At 39.4% G+C, this 21,392-nt stretch overlaps 1 protein-coding gene across 6 annotated transcripts in view; it reads right to left on the reverse strand.

Moving 5' to 3' along the window:
* Positions 1-21,392, reverse strand: part of LOC120554444 (neural cell adhesion molecule 2-like) — a 395,781-nt gene that overhangs the window by 299,420 nt on the left and 74,969 nt on the right. For all 6 annotated transcript variants that reach the window (XM_039793325.1, XM_039793328.1, XM_039793327.1 and 3 more), the window contains one exon: positions 15,845-15,970. The gene's annotated coding sequence lies outside the window, so the exon portion shown is untranslated. The remainder of the gene's footprint in view (positions 1-15,844; positions 15,971-21,392) is intronic.

Genomic DNA, 21,392 nt, shown 5'->3' on the forward strand with positions numbered 1-21,392 from the left:
GGTCTGGCTTACTGAAGCTGGTAATGAGCCAAAAGCAAAACCATCCCATTCCTGTCCTTTAAACAATGTTTGAGCAGAAACTTTGATAAGTCACAGCCGACTCATTTTCACCCATTTATATTTCACGCTTAATATAAAATGTCCAAATATTCATCTTTCAATAATATAGTGCAATCCTTTGATGTGATCCAGGAGAACCTGTTGAAGACATGGGAGTCAGAGCGGACTGTTCTCATCAATTACTCGCATTTTATGCAACATCGACCTTAATGCTGCAAGGTCAGTAAAAAAATACCAACTGTTATTATGTGAAAATTGAGCCAAAGGCACAGACAAAAGGGGATATAAAGACTGAGTTGGCTTTTATAAGAGAGAATATGAGACAGCGAGGAGAGAGAAGCAGGAGAGAAAGAAAGGCAGAGGAATCATGTAAGACAACACACTCAGAAGAGAAGACCAGGGACTATTTTAGATGAAGGTCTCTCCATTAATCTCTCTTCATTGTGGCCACTGCTGACATAAAGAATATCCCGCAGGTCAGCACCGTCCTAGGTGTTGTCTCTGAGCTCGTTAGCAAAATGTTTGCATGCAATTACCTCATAGAGTATCCACAGTGGCTCAGTCACAGTGGTAAGGGCGGACGCTTTTAATGGGTTTGTCATTTTTTCAAAAGGGGCTTTGACACAAGAACATGATTTGTTCAGCGGTGAACAAAGAGTCCTTGACTTTGTCCCGGTTAGTCTGAGGCCGCCTCTACGTTTATCGGTGTTTTAAGCCCCAAACGTCTCCTTCCAGGCAGCACTGCACTAGGATTAGGCAATGGTTATGGTTATGGTTAGGGTTAGGGTTAGAGTTAAGGTTAAGGTTAGGGTTAGATGCCTTGAAGTCAACGGTCGCAGCGCTGCCTGCAGGGAGACGTTGGGGGCTTAAAACACCATCGAGCCGCCTCTACATGGGCTTCAGCTGTCACTAAATGGCCACATTTCTAGTAGAGCTTCTTTAGTTGTCATGGATTTTAGTGCATTTGGGAAGGAGAGAGGAGAAAAAAAAACCATGTCTGCAAGGGCATCTATAAAATCACAAAGTGACAAGTGCTGTAATGATTTTTACACTCATGAAGACTTATAGCTGAAATATGTCTGTGTCCGTATGTACCCATAACATTAAAAAATAGTTTGAAATTGTTTTTGATTACAGAGGGGTGTACTACGAAGCAAGATTAATAGGTTACTGTTGAGGTATGTTTAGCCTAAAGCCAGAGTTTGATGTTACAAAGGTGGCTCTCTTTTAACCTGGCTAAATCGCCATTGCAACTCGTTCTGCAGACCCTACCTGGGTATAGGTTTCGGATTTAAATCAGCTAAAAAGAGCCTTTCACTAAACAACTCCTCTGGAAATAGCATCACTAGCATCAGTCAAGTTATTTTATAAGCGATAACTGAGGAAATATGTATTTTTTTATGAAAACTTGTTGACCCATAATGTTACATTAGTAATGCCACTGAATGAAGCCGTGCATACAGTAGAACAAACTGTGTGCGGGTTTTTGCCACAGGATTATATGCATTCAGTTGCATTGATGCAGAAAATCTGAGCAAGAATATTGTTTGATTTTATGCATAAGGTTCTCTCACTGAACTTCTGAATAGGTTTCTAGTGTTCTCTGGCCATTTGCCCATGCAGGCTCCATTATCATTACTATTATTAATCCTGCACGGACCACAATGCCATGCTTCGCATCACTGGAATCTCTTTACAACATATTCATAGACTTTCATGGGACATTGCAGCATACCAGAAAAGTTGATCCCCATCATGAGGATGTACCAACACTCATGTAGCGTAGAGCACAACGGCTGCCTTACAGATCCTTTTACCACGGCCACTGGCATCAGACAGGGCTGCATGCTTGTCCCACTTGCTTTCTCTCCTGGCAGTGGACTGGATCATGAGAAGAACGACGAAAATCTGAGAATACAGTAGCTGTTGTGGTCCCAGCTAGATGATCTGGACTTGCAGATGATAAAGCCTTACCGACATCCATTTACACACAGATGCAGGCATAGACAGCCCTGCTAGCAGCAACATCTGCCAAGACGTGCTTTACGATCAAACAAGACCAAAGTAATGCGCATTGACAACATCAGTGATGACTCCATCCGACTGGGTGCAGCAGAGCAAGAAGACATGAATGCCTACCTGAGAAGGGTTGTGGGCAAAGATGGTGGGACATATGCAGACATTCAAGCCCTGAAATGAGAAGGCTAGAACAGCTTTTGTTACACTGAGGCCCATCTGGAACTCAAAGAAAATATGCCAAAACACCCAAATCCTGTGTTAAATCCTTGCTGCTCCATGAGAATAGCAAACTCCTTCACCTTCACCACCAGACCTTTGTCAAAAAAACACCTAAGAACCAATACATTGGCCAAACGCCATCAGAAATGAAGATCTGTCATGTTTGCTGTGAAAAGGCTTCTAGACGTGCTACAAACACATGAACACTTTTTAAAAATGTGCTGTATATTACGTACAATATACATATAATATTGTGTATATACCAGAGATCTTCAACAGGGGGTCCGCAACCCTTAGGGGGTCCTCAGAGGTGCCTTTTTTATTCAAATGTCTGAAAATATACATTAATATGAATCCAACATATTATTAGCAAAGATAGCCTTCTACATGTATGTTGAAAATTAAAACATGATGTATAAATAATATATAAATATCTATCCATCCACCCAGATTAATATGCAGCTCAGTTTTATACACTATGCAGTAGATGGTCCCAGCTCCGTCTCTCTTTTATTGCTAAGGGGTCAGCAACCTTAGCCACGGTAGCCCAACCAATGGCACACTAACAATAAGTGAATAAGTGAGCAAGAGAGTTTTTTGGAAATGTTCCAATCCGCATGCCAAATTACTTTTTTCACAGCCATTGGCAGGAGCACAGCCTGCTATTTACGGTAGTTTGACCTTTTCCCCATTCGGTAAGACTACTCTGCCTCTGATTGGCTAGTACGTGTTGCCTTCTTCACAGAATGCGGTGCAAAAGAAAAAAAGAAACACTGCCTAAGTGAGCTCGGTAGATGATAGCAGGCTTAATGCTGATATAGCACACTGAAAAACCAAACACATTTGATTTATTTTTAAGATTATTTTTAGGCCTTTATTTTCCCAGGACAGATGAAGACATGAAAGGGGAGAGAGAGAGGGGGAACAACATGCAGCAAAGGGACATAGGTCAGAGTTGAACCTGCGGCCGCTGCGTCGCGGAGTAAACCTCTATATATGTGCGCCTGCTTTACCAACTGAGCTATCCACCCACAAATATTTTTAAATGGCACTTCATATTAAAAGGGTTGCTGACCCCTGTACTATACTATATATTTTCTTCAATGTGGAGTGACCTTTATTTCTCCAACTCTTCACATCAACACATCAACCTGTCAAAGTAGTAAAGAGAAACACTACCTGGTCAAATCTGGCAACTGCTGTCAATGTGCATCGGTAAATTAAAATCAGCTGAATCATACCTGTGAACATAAACCGGGCCAATAGTAACCCCACTGCAAGATTTTAAACACCTCAGAAAAATCAGAAAAACACAAAATAAAAGCATGAAATGAGGTTGCAGTGTTAACTTTAAAATGTATGTAAATTAAATAGAATACTGTGGAAATTGTAATTCATCACCCGCGTGTTATTTTCCCAGTACATTATTCAGTAAGAGCTGCAGCATCGGAAAATAATCACACAGTGGAAAAGGCTTCAGATGATGCAGAATCTTAAGCAGATAAGAAAATATAGTACAGAGTGAAGTGGACGATAGTGTCGGTTGTTGCAGCGAGCGCCTGCTAAGGAAATGTCGACATCGTACACAACTGACAACCAGTTAGAAAGCCTGTACACCCTTCTTACCTTTTATCCCATTTCCTCTGAGCCACAGCCGTGAACAACAACATATCTACTGGGGCCTGCTGCTAATGTGACAGCCCCTATAATCAGCCTGGATCTATTTTGCTTTACTAAAGACAAATTAGACATTAGGCCTTTTAGCCGAACCTATTTGGACAATCTTTTTCTGACAAAGGATTGGATAGAGCGTGATTTACATGCAATACAACTTTTTAATTCTCTGAGCGTTTTCTCTCTAAGCCGATCATAGGGTACACCATCTATAATTAAATGCCAGTCATAATCATGAGAATCTTTGTAGTGGTGTTTGAATTAGATTAAGGTACTGCATGAATTAGATTTCAATCTCCAAATAGCCTGGTGTAGGCGAACATCGTTAGGCCTGCTTATGAAGCCCTCAGCCACTCCATTAAGTTGTTTTCTCATTAAATTCGAAATGTGTGTTCGGTGTGTAAATATCACAGAGAGAGGAAAGTAAGTTAGAAAAGTCAGCCAAATCTGCAGCAGCTAATGTATTCTTACTTACATCCATATGTAAGAAAAAAAAAATCCATTCTGCTCATTCAGATGCAAGAAGAGATGAGAGAATGTCACCTACATCTTTATTAGACCTAAGGGGTAAAATGGTTCATTATACATATGATGAAAGGATTTCGGCATGGAAATATAGACATATACAGTAGCTGACCCTCTCCAAGTTCACTAAGCTCTGCTGATCCACAATAATGTCTTAAATGTGCTTCTAAGAGAAAAGAAGTGTTGAACAGCTTTACATAAAATGCAGCCTGTGTCATCCATCAGCATAAATACACAACAACAGAGCTCATAGGAGGAAGGACTAAAGTTAACATAGTGTACTGCGTGTTTTAAATAGTAAAATAAGCATGAGTACGGTTTTGATTTCTTTACATCTTTAACACCTTTTAACAGCTTATATGTTTAACTGCCATTCCTGGAGGGAAAAGACAACATGACAATACATCAAGATATTTCCAGTGCAGTGTCTGATGGCAGAAACTGATTGTAAAAAAAAAAAAATCTAAGGAATGCGTGTCAGGTATTGGCTCCAGTCCCTCAGAATCAAAGAAAGAGAGCCTTCTTCTCAGAAACCAGGGAGAGCCATTTCACACCGATATTCAACGATCACACGGGGAGAAATCCATCACGGAGAAGGAACAAATAGCAATTTCCTCACTGACAGTAGCCTCAATAGACCAGGATGCAATGCAGCAACTTCACATCTTTGCAGGCTTGTTTTTAGTCTGTGCAAGTTACTCTATTGGATGCTGATTGTAATTTATTTACTTGAGTGTAAGTAGTGAAACAACAATGTACACAGCTACAGGTAAAAGTCCAGCATTCAAAATGCTACTACGTAAAAGTGTCACCAGCAAAATGTACTTAAAGTATTAAAAGTGCTCATTAGACATACATATGGCGCCTGTAAGAGTTATATTATGCAGAACATTTTATTATTAGATTATTAATTCTGATTAATGTGTAAGTAGCATTTTAATGTTGTAGAAGAAAAAAATGGAGCTTTAACTGGTTTATATTCAGTTGGGTAATTCAATCTATAATGAAGCCTCATAGTCATTTTATCTGAATTTCACAGTACTAGAGACATGTACATAGCTACTTTCCACCACTGGAGACAAACAAACGCATACGCAAACTTAATCCCAACACCAACGAGATGGATGGTTCACTGGAAGCCGTTGTAATATGTGGGCCAGGTGCCACAGGAGAACTCAAAGATGCTTTGTTTCCCAAATACAGGAGAGAGCAGCTCACATTTAAAGTCTTATTCACAGAAAAGATGAGGGTTTTAGTAGAGGAGTACCCAGCAGATCTCACTGGTTAAGTTGTTCTTGTTGTTTCACAGTGAAATGTCACGGATTAGCCCTGCATGTAATCACCTTCCTACACATCATGTACCAGGCCAAGAAATGTGTTGAAAAATGCATTATCTTAAAATATTGCATATTAATAGCAACATTTAAGCTAAATAAGAGATTCAATTTGCATCAGAATACTGCTATTTTTTAACTGTATCACCGTCACATTTGTGTGACAGAATATGTTCTACTCAAGGTCCACTTATTAGCATGGCTTTCATAGCCGTCAACTGCATCTCAAGGTCTTCATCAACAAATGGAGCTGGATCAGGTACAACCAAATATGAAGCGAATGCCAGCAGCTGGTTAGCTTAGCTTAGCATAAAGAGTGGCAACAGGGGGAAACAGCTAGCCTAGCTTTGTCCAAAGGTAACAAAATCTGAAAGCTCACTAATTACCATGTTGTATAATTAATTTGCTTAATCCAAATACCTTAGTATAAAAGCGTCAATTTATCATTTAACTCTTTGGAAGAAAGCAAATAATCCTAGTTCCCAAAATGTGGAACTGTTCCTTTAAATAGCTAGCTGTGATGAATCAGAGAGGGATAAACCAACACAGGTGAGGATGCTGGTAATTACTTTGTCATTGGCAACTTCCAGCTAATGAACTAATCCTCTCCTTGTCCCTTTGTGCAGAGCGTTTGATTTATGTTTGTAGATGCATTACGGTTTGTTTAGCTCTGCATCCATCAGGGTACATAAGCTCTTCTGTGATTTGTCTTCAACGGACAAACTACTTAGCTCAGGAGGTGAAAATAGGCTTTTAAGAGTGATTGATGTAAAGTTTAAAGTTACTGTTTGGAGTAGAATTTCTAGAAAAATGCTAATCTCTTCTGATGACACAGCACAACGGAGATAAAATAAATAAATAAAAAAAACATTAACAATTAACATTACTTCATTCATCGTTTCAATGTTAACACCCCCAAAAAACAGTCTATTGAATAAATTACACTACAAATAGTGTGCCTGTTGTTCATGTTGATGAACAGTCTGGAACAATAACTGTGTTTACTCGTATTCAAAGTTTCAGTTTTGACTTAGATGTACAGTTTGGGCACCAGTGTTGGAAGAAATACACAGATCATTTACTTAATAAGTTAAAGTAGCAATATATTAATGTTAAAAATAAAATACTTTATTGGACTCCTCAGAAGAGATACGTCTGTAAAGTCATTCCCACTACCTATTGCACGTTCTGTCAACCTGAACAAACTGGAACTTTCCTGCACATGGTCTGGGAGTGTGAACAGGTGCATGAGTTCTGGAATAAAACAACATCAACAATATCTGATGTGATAGGATGTCGAATTCCTACTGACCCGATAGTTTTGGCTAGCCGGCTCAACTGCAACCAAGAAAATGATAACTCAGCACTGACTCCCCCCCAGACCTATGGAAAAATGCAGCCGCACAAGTATCAGTCCTAATGACCTCAGCATCACCATAGAGGGACTAGGCAAGGTGGGATGTCTGTTTTTGTTTGTTTTTGTTATCCTCGAGACCGCAGAGGGTGGGGGGTGGGAGAGGGTTTTTGTTCTTGTTCAATTATATTTGTGTGTTCTGTATGTTCTAAAAAATAAATAAATACTTCATACAAGCAAAGTACAGCTTTCAAAAGTCTTCTTGAGGAAAAGCCCAAAAGGGCCACAGAATAAATCTAAGGGGCAAATTTGTATTTAGAAATTGAAATTTTCCTAAATACTTTTATTTTCTTAAGGAAATATTAAATAATTTTAGCTCGTTGGGCCCTTAAACAGTTATTCAAATGAAACCATGTGAAAAGTTTAAAAGGGAAATCAGTATTTATATGTTCCCTCCCTTTGGCCACTCAACTGTTTTGTAAGAGGGAGATACCAGAATTAGAGGGTATTCTATCTGGAGTCAGGCTTCCTCAGGGCAATGTCTATTTCGATGCAACTGCCTTAAGGCCTGGTTCAAAGGCTGAGCAAAGATAAAAGCCTGGAGAGTGGCAGAACAGAGGAGAGGGAAATGAGATGATGTTGTTTGTCATTGCTTGTTAGAAACAAACTGTTGAAGATCACTGAAGGTCCCATGCTTTCAAAACTCAGAACTCAGGCCTTGAACCAAACAAGAGAGGGAATGAGGCGCTCCTAATCAAAATGAGAGTCCTCACACCCCCATCCCGTTTCCCTCTCGGGTAGTGACTGATGTCGCGTTGCTCTGCGGACGTATCACGCAATCCATTATTAGGTATCCTCAGGGTGTTTTGCCATCATGTTAGGGTCAAAACACCGCTCAAAACAACATCTTCATAAATTTATGGCTTTATTGGAACGTCCTGGACCCAGGCGTGCAACCCCCTGGGTTCAAATAGAAGCCCAGTTGCTGCAGGAAAGAGCATTACCGAACAATGGCACAAGCACAGCCGCATGGCTGACAATATGGGAGAATAAATGATGAAAATTAAGGATAAGTGCTATTCAAAAGCGCCGTCCAAAATCAATGAAAAAGACTTTTAGGAACGATTAAATATGTCAGTTGAAAGGCAATTCCCATTAGCGTGTGGTCAAAGTATAAAAAAGCCCTGTCAATCTACATCACCTTAGATTCATTGGATATTCAAGCCATGAAAATGAAAATGGGAATATTTCCTTTTCATTAAACGTTTGTAATTCATTTCTTAAAACAACAGAGGACCTCTTCCTCCACACATTAATTTAATCAGCCTGCAGAGGCATATCTTAGTCTTTTCCAGAATTAGCACAATTAACCACCAATGAATAACGATCACCGGGCCATTTGAGATTGCTTCTGGCTCTTTCCTCTCCATTTCAGTAACATTACGTCTAACTGCCTGACAATAGTGAACTCATATTTGTCCACTATATGAACGCATGAATTATTGATACTCACAGCTATATCTGCTGCCACCTCCCTTGGGTCCTCTCACTTCGTCATGATGTTAGATAATAAAAAGAGTGAAGAGATGGATTTGCAATTTCTCTCCAAAACGCCTTCCTGCAGCTGTCAGAAGTCTTTTTAAAGAGGGCTGTATCTCCTCCGCTGCCTCTTGTATTAACAAAGAAACGGCAAGCCTCGTAAAAAATGAAAACTATTGTAAGGGGAAAAGAAGATTTTTCCTGTCACAATCTGTAAAATGTTGACAGTCCATGAAGGTACAATACATTCTATAGTATCATGTTGCAAAATCCCTGATGTGCATTGTTAGCGTTACCGTCATATGTCAAAGGAAACGCAGATTTTAGCAGGTCTTTTGAGCTTTGTGGCAAATTTCAGCAGCATTGGGAGAAGCCCCCTTTAGTTTTTCACTGTGTATACAATAACCCGATCTGTAGCTCAGAGCTCATTGCGCCTTCAACCTTGCAAGAGAAAAGCTTTCCTTTAACATCCCAGATACAACAACTGCCTCATACAGTACGTGGCAAGACATGTTGACTGTGTTTCATTTTCTCCTAGATAGGAATGAAATTCACGTGGGCAGTTTAATTTGAATTTATTTAGAGTTTAATTTGAATTATGCCTTTATCTGAATAATATGAGGTTTAAAATTAAAAGGTTTAAAATGATCTAAAATAATAAATCAATAAGCTAAATTGTTATTTTATTTATTGACTAAGAGGTTATAAATAAAAACATTTTCATTGGCTACTTTTGCATGGCATCATAAACAGTTCAGTAGTTGCTATGAGTATTCTCTCACTCCGACAGCTGCCTGAGGGTCTTTCTTCATGACAATGTCCAGGTTAACATCCATTGCACCAGACAGTGGAACATCACCTCCTGTAAATTATTATCTTGTCCAACTTGTGACTGTCACATCCCCCAACCACCTCCTATCTACAGTAAATCATGGACTGCTTTGTTTTAGAAAGAAGAAAGAAAGTTTTTTTACAATTTAACTTTATGTCAAACCATTTATTATTTTTTTCTTTCACAGTACGGTTTAATCTTCAGTAACATTTTATGAATAACATGCCCAAAAAGTGGGACAGGTAGCCTAATGTTGCAATGATGGAGAAAGAGTTAAGTTAAGTTACGTATGTTAGTTACAGCTGTTTGTTTTCTCTTTTAAACACATCCTGGATAATGTAAATTAGCTTGGGAAGTTTAGCAGGTGAAAGTTTGATTAAATATTGGTATTGGTGATAATGCCATGGATTTATTTATGCATGGATTTATTCTAAAGGATTCAAAGTAGGTTTGTTTTCATTGTATAATTTTGTTTGTTTCCAGAAAAACGTCTTTTGGTACATTTTATTTAATCATTCGTGCAGCTTACTTAATTTTTAAGAGGCAATAGGTTTAAGCTAACTTAAGATATAAAGTAACATTACCTTTTTCAAGGCAAACAGTTTCCTAATTGTTTCCTATTTTTTTATTAGATTTTATTGTGAGGGCAACAGTTTATTTAGTAAGTTTACATGAATAATAGATGCTTTTTAACTTTCAATTCAAATGTTAAACATTTAAAAGCAAAATGATGTGGCATTCCTTGGTGATTTATGTCATTCCTGTGACACAATTACCATAATTCCAGTCTGAGACACTTGTGTCAAGGATTTTTATCAAATGGCCCTGAGTCATTGGTGTTTAAAGGTGCTGGAGGTAGGATTGGTATAAGTCTTACCTACTGCACCTTTAAGTCAAGTAGCAAGTATTTTTTGATTTTGTCCGGTCAAGTCTGTGCAACGTAGGAAAGCCTTTTTGCACACCTCTTTTGTCGGGCAGGTGCGTAGGATATGATCAAAAGTAGCAGATCAAAAAGTTTAGAGAAAATCCTGCACACTGACCATTACGCAAGCAGTCATTTATTTAGAAGAAAAATACAACGTTTCGGTCTCAGACCTTCATCCGGTCAAGTCTGAACTCATCAAATCATGACCCAACACTCAAGACCACACCCCTGCAGTTTATAACTGTCATTTGTTGATTGCTGGTGTGTTTTCTCTCATTTTTTTTTTAGCTGTAGACAACATGACATCACATAAAGACATTTCAGGCTTGTAACTGAAGTTTAAGGTAGAAAAAAACTTGAGCTATCTGACACATCAAAGACAAATGGCAGGCTTTGACATCAGCTCATCGGAATAAAGAGTAGGGGCATCTTTCTTTGCACCAATATTCATGAAGGGAGAGATCCCAGAAGTACTCATTTTTATACCGACAGCTGCCTTGGTAGAGCATAATGCAACACAGCTACTGATCTGTTATCCTTTGCGAGACAAATACAAGCCTTCTTTGACAGCTTGTTTTGTCATTTGAACAACTTGATGCAGTTTTCTTTTGCTGCGTTTAAATCTCTCATCACTGTCATTCTCTCCATCTGTACAAAACATCTCCTCCTTCTTAAGGGGCTTGGAAAAGGTGGGGGGAAAGTAGATAAAGTTCAACAAAGTTTAGCCCAATGCTGAATGTATTATGCTCATTCGAGGCAAGCTAGTGTCAAGGAGGAAGTCAGTGAAACATTTGAGTTAGAAAAGTACAAGGCACTTAAAGGCTTTCATTGTGGCTGAGGTCAGTGCTATTAGCCTTTAGCCAATGAGGCAAGTAACCTCAGGGCAAACAACTTTGTCTCAGAGTGGATTCTGTGGGCGTATGGTGAGAAGAGGAGGTCAAGCACATAAAAACTATCTGCTTGTATGTAATGTAGATCTATCCGCAGTGTGTTTTATAAGTGTTACAAGAACCCCTCCCCTCATTTTTAACTTCAACAGCAGTTTTTAATTTGAAAATATTCATTGGATTTCAAAACGAAGATCCAACCTCAAAAATGTGCCCACACGTTTCTCAAGCCTCCTAATTTATAATAATCATGCCTAAAATCTCCTCAATGACTCCCTCCACTTATCTCCAAATACCTATGAATTTGTAGCGCTTATGTCATTATGCTGTTATAAAGTGGAACATCAGTTCCAAATATCTAGACATGAAAAGGAATAGAGCTCTCAATCTCATTTTGCTCGGCTTGTATAGATCTGCTCTTGCAATCCTTTTTCATTTCTCCCCAAGGAACCTGGACCTTGATAGACTCAGACAACCGTATCAATCCACAGAGTGACACAATCTTTATTACATGCATGGCGACTCGGGACGGGGGGGTGGGGGGTATCCGTGGAGAGGATGTGATGAGTTAATGGCAAGGAACTATTTTTGATATTGGATGGCAGTTGTTGTTCAGTGTATCTCCATCATGCTGTGAATTTACAGGCACAGACGAGAGAAGAAACATGACCACCGGGGAAAGGCTTTTTAAATGTTATCACGTTTACATGGAACTAACTAGCAAGATGTCAGGTTCCCATGGGCTTAACAGGACACACAAGACACATAACGGCCAATTAATGCAAATCTAATAATTACCAAAAATAAATGAATCGGAGTAAAAGAATGACAGCTGTGGTAAAGGCTATCAAAAAACCAACAAAAGCTTGCAGCATAGTCATTGATGATTAAGAAGGTTAGTTGAAATGAGTTGCACCAGAACTTGAGAAAGGTCTTAAAGTTAAAATACAGATACAGGCGTATGATCTATTATATTCAAGTGTTCTGACCACCTCTTATGATTTAAAGGTCCCATGGCATGAAAATTTCACTTTATGAGGTTTTTTAACATTAATATGTGTTCCCCCAGCCTGCCTATGGTCCCCCAGTGGCTAGAAATGGTGATAGGTGTAAACTGAGCCCTGGGTATCCTGCTCTGCCTTTGAGAAAATGAAAGCTCAGATGGGCCGATCTGGAATCTTCTCCTTATGAGGTCATAAGGAGCATACCTCCTCTTTCTCTGCTTTGCCCGCCCAGAGAATTTGGCCCACCCATGAGAGAGAGACATCATGGCTTTCAAATGAGCAAAGTGACAGTTGGTCAAGGCCACACCCCCACCCTCCACCTTGCCCCCCCTCTCTCTCCTCCTCAATAGCTACAGGCACAGAAATGCACATCCTAAGGAAAGCCCATTGTGGAACTGGCTCTAGTGGCTGTAATTCTGCACCAAGGCTGAATTTCGGGAAAGAGACTTCAGATACAGTATTAGGGGACCACTAAGGTCTATATAAAAGAGACTTCAGATACAGTATTAGGGGACCACTGAGGCCTATATAAAAGAGACTTCAGATACAGTATTAGGGGACCACTAAGGTCTATATAAAAGCATCCAAAGGGCACCATGTCATGGGACCTTTAAATGGCATTCTTGACCTTGAACAGTAGTTGTTTAAACCACAAGGTCCATTTAGTAGCTGTTCTTAGGCTTTCAATCGAGCTGTCATCAAATCGTAGAAGTTAAAATTTCCGTTTATCTGAGCACTTTAAGAACATCTCAATGTTGGCTTCAAGTTAGAGTAGGATTGAATCTTTATTCTTGATCTAGGGGAATGTAGTTGACAAAACATGGCCACCACAAGGTCCATTTAGTTCAAGAAAGGTTTTCAAGGTCATGAATTACTTCATCCTTTAAATGCTCAGAATCAGTAAAATGTGTATATCTCTAATTCCATGACAACTGGGCAAACTACATCTTCAGAAAAATATTGTGTAATGCAATAAGAAAGCTCAAGGACAAATAAATGGACCTTGGGTAAGGGTATTTTGTCAAGCACAAGCCAACAGTGCAGGCCAAAAAAAGCAAGTTTTAACATACAAATCACACAATGACACACCACAATGGCCTCCTATAGCCAATGTAACATATTTCAAGCTAAGTACTTTACACTCAATTAATTCCTTGTACGTTTAGTCATTTTAGTGTTGCCATTTTACTCAATGACCACACTATGACAGTATCTATAAACTATCCTTTAAAATATATCAGTGTACCTTTCCCTGGTGCTACTTTCTCCACTATGACAAGTAAACACCATTAAATGCCTGTCTAAAGAGCACCATTAGAGATTCTTCCAAGGCCACTTAAACACCCATTCAAAACACAGCCAAACAACGCACTAAAGTGCATTCACAAACCCTCAATGTTCCTTTGTGGGTTTCATTGTTGTTCAATTTCACAGTAAGCCAACTAAAAAAGTCACAAGATAAAAACTGAATCACTGAGTGATTTTAGTACAAATCTTCCAAGGACAAAACCTGTGGACAATGGTAATGTCGTAGGTGGCGATTTACTTTCTGGCAACAAATTACTGGCACTTTTTGGTGTTTATTTTGGAGGGCGAAAGTGTTATTTCAGGACACTTCCATCCCATTTTTTTAGCTTTTTATGGCCTTTAATCGACAGGGTAGCTTGAAGACAGGAAAGGGGAGAGAGAGGAGGGACAACATGCAGCAAAGGGCCAGGGGTCGGATTTGAACCCGGGCAGCTGCCAAGGACTACATGGGGCGCACACTCTACTGGGTGAGCTAGATGTCGCCCCTTCCAACCCATTTTTTTCTAAGCTTTCAATAGTCTCTTATTTGTATGTGTATTGGTACTCCTCTATTACAACGGTTTTAGTGCAATTACCAGCAGTAATGAAGAATGTTCATTATCCTATAAGTTTTCAAGAAGTAATTCTATACGTTGTTACGAAGAAATCAATCACTTCCAATTTAATCAAGCACAAAAAGCGACGCCCAAACGCGCGCTGGAACTGCATTACCTGTACATGGGAATACATTGTATACTGTGGATACACTGTAGGCTGAAAGCTCAGTATCCTAATAACTGGTCAATAACACGTGGCCTTACAGTGACTTTAGAGAAGCCATGGCCAAACTCAGCCCCATGGGTTGTTATGTCTATGTGAAGGCCAATTCTAGCTCAAGGTTTTGTTCTGCACTAAGAAAAGCCGATATCTCAGCTCCTGGCCTCGAACATTTATTGCATGTTATATCTGTCATTGTCTCTTCCCGGCTTTCCTGTCTACATCAAATGAAGGCAAAGAATATCCCCAAAAGCTTAAGGAAGCACTAAGAAACAATAGTTTCAGAAGCCTTAACCCTCCTCCCATAGCACCACGTCACTTCTGTCCAGAGCAGACTGAGTTTCTATGCTGCAAATATGAGCATTGGATTGTCTCTTCTCCTTGTTTCAACTTCATAATGCAGCTATTTTCCATTTGCAAAACCGGATTATGCTTATTATCAACATGTGAAACAAAATGAAGATGTCTACAGTACAACATGTCTTGCAAATGTGTATGTGGATACTGAACTGAGCCGTTTGTTAAGGTAAAGCAACTGCACCATTTGATTAGGGTAAGATTACGATAAAAGATGATGGTATAAAAAAATTATATTATTGCAGGTCTGTAAAAGGACACAATCTCTGCTCTCCCACATGAAAGGCAGACACGCTGCTCTACATGCCAAGTCACCACTTTGACCTCCAGGGCATGCCTTCCTTTATAGGCACTAAACATTAGCATTGGCCATAAATCGTAACCTGCTAAATTGTCCAATATGAACGTAATTCCTGGAATACTGTAGGTGCCGAGATACTATAGTGTGTTAACCGCAGAACAAGAGTAAACTGATGCACCACTGCTCTCTGCAGAGATAGCAGCACAACTGCTCCCTAGTTGGAGAAAAGATGCACTGTGGTACTGTTTCTCTCACAAAAAGCAGCATGTGAGAAGAAGAGTTTTGGAGATAGCATCTGCACTGCAAGTACACTTGTGTTTTATTTTGAAAACCTAAGTTTCTCCTGTTGGCCTGCAGGGTGTGGCTGTAATTCCCCATCTTATCGAGAACTGGAACTGTGAGAAGAGAGGCAAAGATTTTTTTGTGGCCCGTGGTGGGTTTGTTTACTAGGAACGGTACAGCATGTTAACACACTTAAAACTTAAACTTAAATTAGCAAAACACCTGCTGAAAGGAAGCTGGGCCACACAGGATAGGCTCATACCTGCCAGAGTCCGATACATGGCTTGAAACTCACATAGAATGAAAAATGTTGCAAAGGCAGGTGTTTAGGTGGTTTTTAAATGGATGCCATGCTTACAGAATGGATGTACTGTATTACAAAATCAGGAGGCGGATGTTAGAAGTCAGTCTTGGAGCAAAAGCAGCGACTCGGATATGTGTTACAAGATGCTGATTATGCATTCTCACCAGCAGGCTGATAGTGTCAAGACCGTCTTTTCTAAGTCAGACCCAAGTGGGATGCCGTTTGGAGAAGCTGTGTGCCATTAATCCTTCTTCTTATCCCCCCATGGGCAGCAGATGGGGCTCCCTTGCCTGGTGACACAGACAGAAACATGGAAACATGACACTGCTGAACAACCCTGGTAACCAAAGCCCTGAGGAGGACCGGGAGACTTCCTGGAGTTCAGTTCATGCCTTAATGAGGAAGTCTCATTTGAACTTGCCTAAATGACACTTAACTGTAGGAAGGTTAATTTCCATTTTCATCAAGTCAGTACCCTTTGCAAAGGAGCTACGCTATTGTGCTGCACTATTAATACTAAAGCTGTCTTAGTTTTGTAGAAGTTTGTTTCAGTTTCTCTTCAATTAGAAGTTCCTCTAGGCAATATCCTGATCTGTTCAGTGCTCTGAGATGGTTTCATGTTTAGAGAGACCATCCTTCAACACATGAACCCAGGGTTAAGACCAACATGCTGGCAGGAATCCAGTCTGCTTTCCTGTCCTTTAGAAAGAAGCTCTATTAGCTCCCAGGGTGTTTTTCAGTAGCTAACCCTGTGCTCTGACCTTCCTGTGGAGGGGGGCCAAGCAAAAACAGAATTTCCCAGCGGGGATCACTAAAGCATGTAATTCATTCATTAATCCTTCTCGCCTCCAATTAGGAATATATGCGTACAGCTGATATGTGGGTTAAATATGCGTGTATTACGGATTTTATGAAAATGCCCGGCTTCTGTATTTGCATAGCTAGAGTTTAGGAAAATGTAGTAATGCCACAATATGGCCCTTTGTTTTCAATATGGAATAAATAAGAAAAAAGACAAGCAAAGCTGGATTTCAAAAATAAGAAAAATTAAGCATTATGATACATTTAGATATATAAGTTTACCATCCTGGTTAAAATGTGTATGTCATTGTGTATTTATTTAATTTCATTTTATTGATGATAGGTATTAATCATGTTGCTTTGTTGGTAGCGTGTTGTTGCCTAGTAACCTGGATTCCTGTATTTGCTTTGCATCACAGACCACAATGGAAATATGTCTTGGATTTGAATTTAAAAATTACAGTTTTTATGTAATGGTAGGTATACTTTTAGTTAATATAACCATTAGAATCTTAACATTTATGAAATTAATGACATACATTATGACACAATTAAAAGAAACAATTAAATTGTGGTTATATTTTTGGAAAATAACACATTTTGCTACCCAGTTGCAACAGACAAATAGATAAATGAAGGTGCAGGTTCCTTTTTCATACAGTACACCTGAAATCAATATTATCAAAGAAGGATTTGGGGGATTTTTCATTGGATTTTGCCATTGATACCTGATGCAATTGCATCACAAAAAGTGCAGCTTGCTTTTAGGTTTCAACTCACAACAGTTCACTCGTAGTCTTCTGCTCTTTGCAACAAACCAAAAAGATATCTGGTGGTTTTGTTAACACTTACGACTATATTATGAATAAAATGATAATGACATGTTGATGAAATCTTGACGCTAAAATATGCAAAGAACATATATGCCACAAGGGCGTGAGGTCAGGACAGACAGATGGCTCACAGTTTGAACTGGAGTGAGCGGCGGCATAAAAATCTGTCACCCGGCCTCATCCTCTCAAAGCTAAATCAAGTCGGTCTCTCCAAGATGCAAGCCATCATTTTATGTGAGTCACTGTGGTTAACTCACCCTAAAAAAGGCAGCCACCAATAACCTCCACCCTCCAGGCTGTGTGATTGTTATGACATTGCAACAAACGACAAGTCATTGCCCTTAATTTAATTAACTTCCATCTATGTTGGCTTAATTGTTTGTGACAAGACGTTCTCCCAGACATAGACTAGCAGGGTGATGGGGTAAATGGTATGGCGATGAGTAATTAATGTGTTTCCTAATTGGACTGGAAGCTGTTGAGTTATATGTGGATCATTGGTGTTCACTTAAATTCAACAAAGTTATCCTTGATTGCATGGATAAAGAGATTCCTGTGCGTTGTCTCTTCAAAAAAAGACTGTTGGGTTTATTTTTCCAAGGAGCTACTGTGCATTTTGAATTAGTAGACAGGCAACAATTTGGTTTTGAGATTAGTTTATTCCATTTCAGATGTGGCCAGCTGACACACCTGAGCACCTCTGATGTTTTGGATGAATTAAAGCAGTCCACTGAGCTCCTACAACTGGCTTGTTTGTGATAACCCAAAAGGACAGTTAGCACTTAAGAATTACAGCAGCTGAAGTCAATAGTGCCTTTTGTTTAATAAAGCCCCTTTTCACATCAAGGAGGCTTTGACAAACTTAGGCATTTGTCCTCCATGAATGTGCCTATTAAAACGAACACCCACATCAATTCAAAATACTTAGAACTTAATCCATTTTATTATGAAAACTGAGGGTAGGCATTTGCCAAATATGTAGTCTGTCTGAATGCTATTCAAATAATCCTAAAGTTATTCTAATTTAAACTGCCTGGTATGTGTTTTGCTTCTTAGGGCAAACATTTCCTCTATATTATCAAGGAGACAATTTAAGATAACTCATTCACAGTAAGTATGAGACAACACTTCTAGTTTTAAGGGGTTTTAGTATTTAAAGGCCCAGGTATCATCCAAAATAAACCAAAGCGCTGCCCCTCCACTAATATTTGAAACAGATTGAAGATTGAAGTCTGCTATTGCAGCTAACACTAACCCTGGTTGACAGATTTTTTTAATGAACAGACCATCGCTAGACAAAACATTTTACCCACTTACAGTCTGTAGCAGTCTGTAGCACATAAGGGACTATTAAAAAGCACAAAACTCTGGAATATACTTTGAAGAAGCTGTTTTTTTACTAACTGGATGGTTCAGTGTCTGAATTGCGAGAAATGTCTTGTTAGGATATACAGTAACACATACTGTACATTATGCATATATTTTGCCTCTACAAGTTTTCACACCGTTTTCATTTGATACCACATATATTGTAGTGCGACATCCCACTGAGACATTTCCAGTGGAGCAAGCTATAGTTGGACCGCACATAACTAATCATCACATAAATCATAAAAATCTACAGTTAATGTCAAGTTTGGGTGTCATCCCTTTAGAGTGAAGAATAAATGGCTTCTTTCTAGAGCCATTATTTTCCAATCAAATGGAGAAAAATCCATCATATACTGTAAGAGGAAGATGTAGCCACAAGACATATTGTATTTTGAGGAAGGGACAGAGCTCTCAGCTCTTCTTCTTAATGGGAAAAAGTCAGTCTATTAGTCTTACTTTACTATTCCTGCCATGAAACAGTTTGTTACTTAAAGATATATCAAAGCAGTAATTACCAAAAAGGTCAAACAAGCAAGTAATTCAGCCAAAGCAGCTCCTCGAATGCAAAGCTACACAACAGCGTTTAACCTGCAGGGTGGCCTGTCTCGGCACCGGTGCTGGACTTGGACAATCACACTTGACCTCCAGGTTATAATCTTGTCCGACAACAACAGTGCATTTAATCCGGTGTCAGAGGGGAAATCTCTCGCTACACCGGACTGATGATCACTGGATTGGAAGATCCAACGTCTGGGCATTGTTTGATTCCGACACCGTTATCAAAATCCCATTGATGTTGCCCCTCACTGTAATACAACACATGATTTTAGCTCCGCAAGGATACCGGCTAATCCCTACAGGCGAGGTACTGTGATTAAATTTGGTGCTGGCTTCTATGGATACTGTCCAGCCTTTTAATATGACACTGGTTCTTTCTCCTTAGAAGTAATAAGACAATAGACGGGGCTTAAGGATAACAAGGTCGCCCGGCGGTAAAAAGATGAGATAACGAGCCTCCTGACAGACAGCTAAGGTAAGAAGCGACGGGGAACTTGGAGCTCCCCTCTCATTACCAGCTTCTCACCCTTCGATTCAAAAGTTTGCTCGATGTCGAGAATATGCTGGTGTGCAAGCTGTGACATCTCAACAATGAGCCAAGGATGCCAGTAGCTTGTTTTTGCCATTTTGATGACAGGCTCGGATTTAGTCTAGTTGACAGCAGAACTCTTTGGGATCAAATGCTATGGACTTGGATAATGTGGTTGGTTTTCAGAATTTAGTGCTGCTATACAGTATCACACACATGATCACAGCGAGGAATCAGTGCAGAAAACAGCTGTATTATTAATACGTTTAATACTATAATAATTCTCTAACTTTTAAGGGGGACCACAACTTGTGGTTACTAATGTTCATTTTAAGTTGAATGAAGGGTGAGTTATGGCTCTAGTTTAAAAGCAAATAAAGGTACCTCGTGTTGATTAAATTAGGTGGTTAGGCAAAGAATTATTTGTGTTAATTAAAGGTGAAATATTTAATATATTTACTGTATTTAATCAAAAAATGACCAATGTGTCATCAGATATTAAGGAAACATGCTAAGTTGAAATACTAAGTTTTCTGACAACAATGCTAAAGCCAGTATTTTCTCCTTTTGAAATATCTGTTTGTTTGGTCCTGTGCATTGGTATCAACTGCCTATTTTGACAGCCGGGCCGGGTTGCCATTTATACCTGTAAAAACAACCTAAACCCAGTGCGCTACAGTTGTAGTAACGTTACAGCCATGGAAGCAGCAAACAAATGAACAGGATCAACAGAGACAGATTCATTCTACCCGCCCAAAAAAACATGCCATTTTTATAAACGGTTGCATAACAGACTAGGTGCAACTCCATCTGTAAAACACGGGTAAATAAGCATTGGAGATGCATTTAAAAGATGGAGACAGCTTAGAGCGCTAAAAGGACACCGAGTTGACTAATGGATAGGGATAGTCACTTTCTTTTATTTTAACATTCACATAAATTATATAGAGTACTCAAGTTAGTTACTCGCAAAAAATCTTTGGGCACAGCTGGTGAAGTGATCCTGACTGGTGCCAACGCCGCCATGCTAATACATGCTAACTGCTAACATAGGATCCATGAATGTCAGAAACCGCAAGTTTGACTTCTTCAAAATGGCAACATGCAATTTAACTTTGGCAAAACACCCCATAGCCTGAACTGTTGGATTGGGACACAGTGTTCTCTACAGGTTGCTTTGTAATGTATGTAACGTTATGTTATTGTGGATAATGTTACCATCGCCAGCTTCAAGGTTATAATGTGTTAGACAGTATAAGATGGCCGAGAGCATGGGCTTTTATAACAGTCAACATAGCAGCATCTAGCAACTCCGCTGCGCTGTTGAGTAATGTCTGGCAAAGCGAGACAAGCATCAAGCTAACATTGACATTGTGTGACGTTGGTTTTAGCATTCTCAACCTGGCAACTCACGAGAACTTTGATGCTGGGGAGGAGAGGCTGGGGGAGGTGACTCTTGTCAGTATTTTGAATTTGGACTGCAGTAACCTTTAAAATGCTAGCTGTCAGTATTACATATTGGACCTTTAAAGCAGAAGGCAGGCATTATTCTGAACTGTTCTTTGTCAACAAATTCAATGAAAAGACCAAAACCAGCATTATTATTGATAATGTCTGTTT

Source organism: Perca fluviatilis, chromosome 24, assembly GCF_010015445.1.
Source record: "Perca fluviatilis chromosome 24, GENO_Pfluv_1.0, whole genome shotgun sequence".
NCBI classification, from domain to species: Eukaryota; Metazoa; Chordata; class Actinopteri; order Perciformes; family Percidae; genus Perca; species Perca fluviatilis.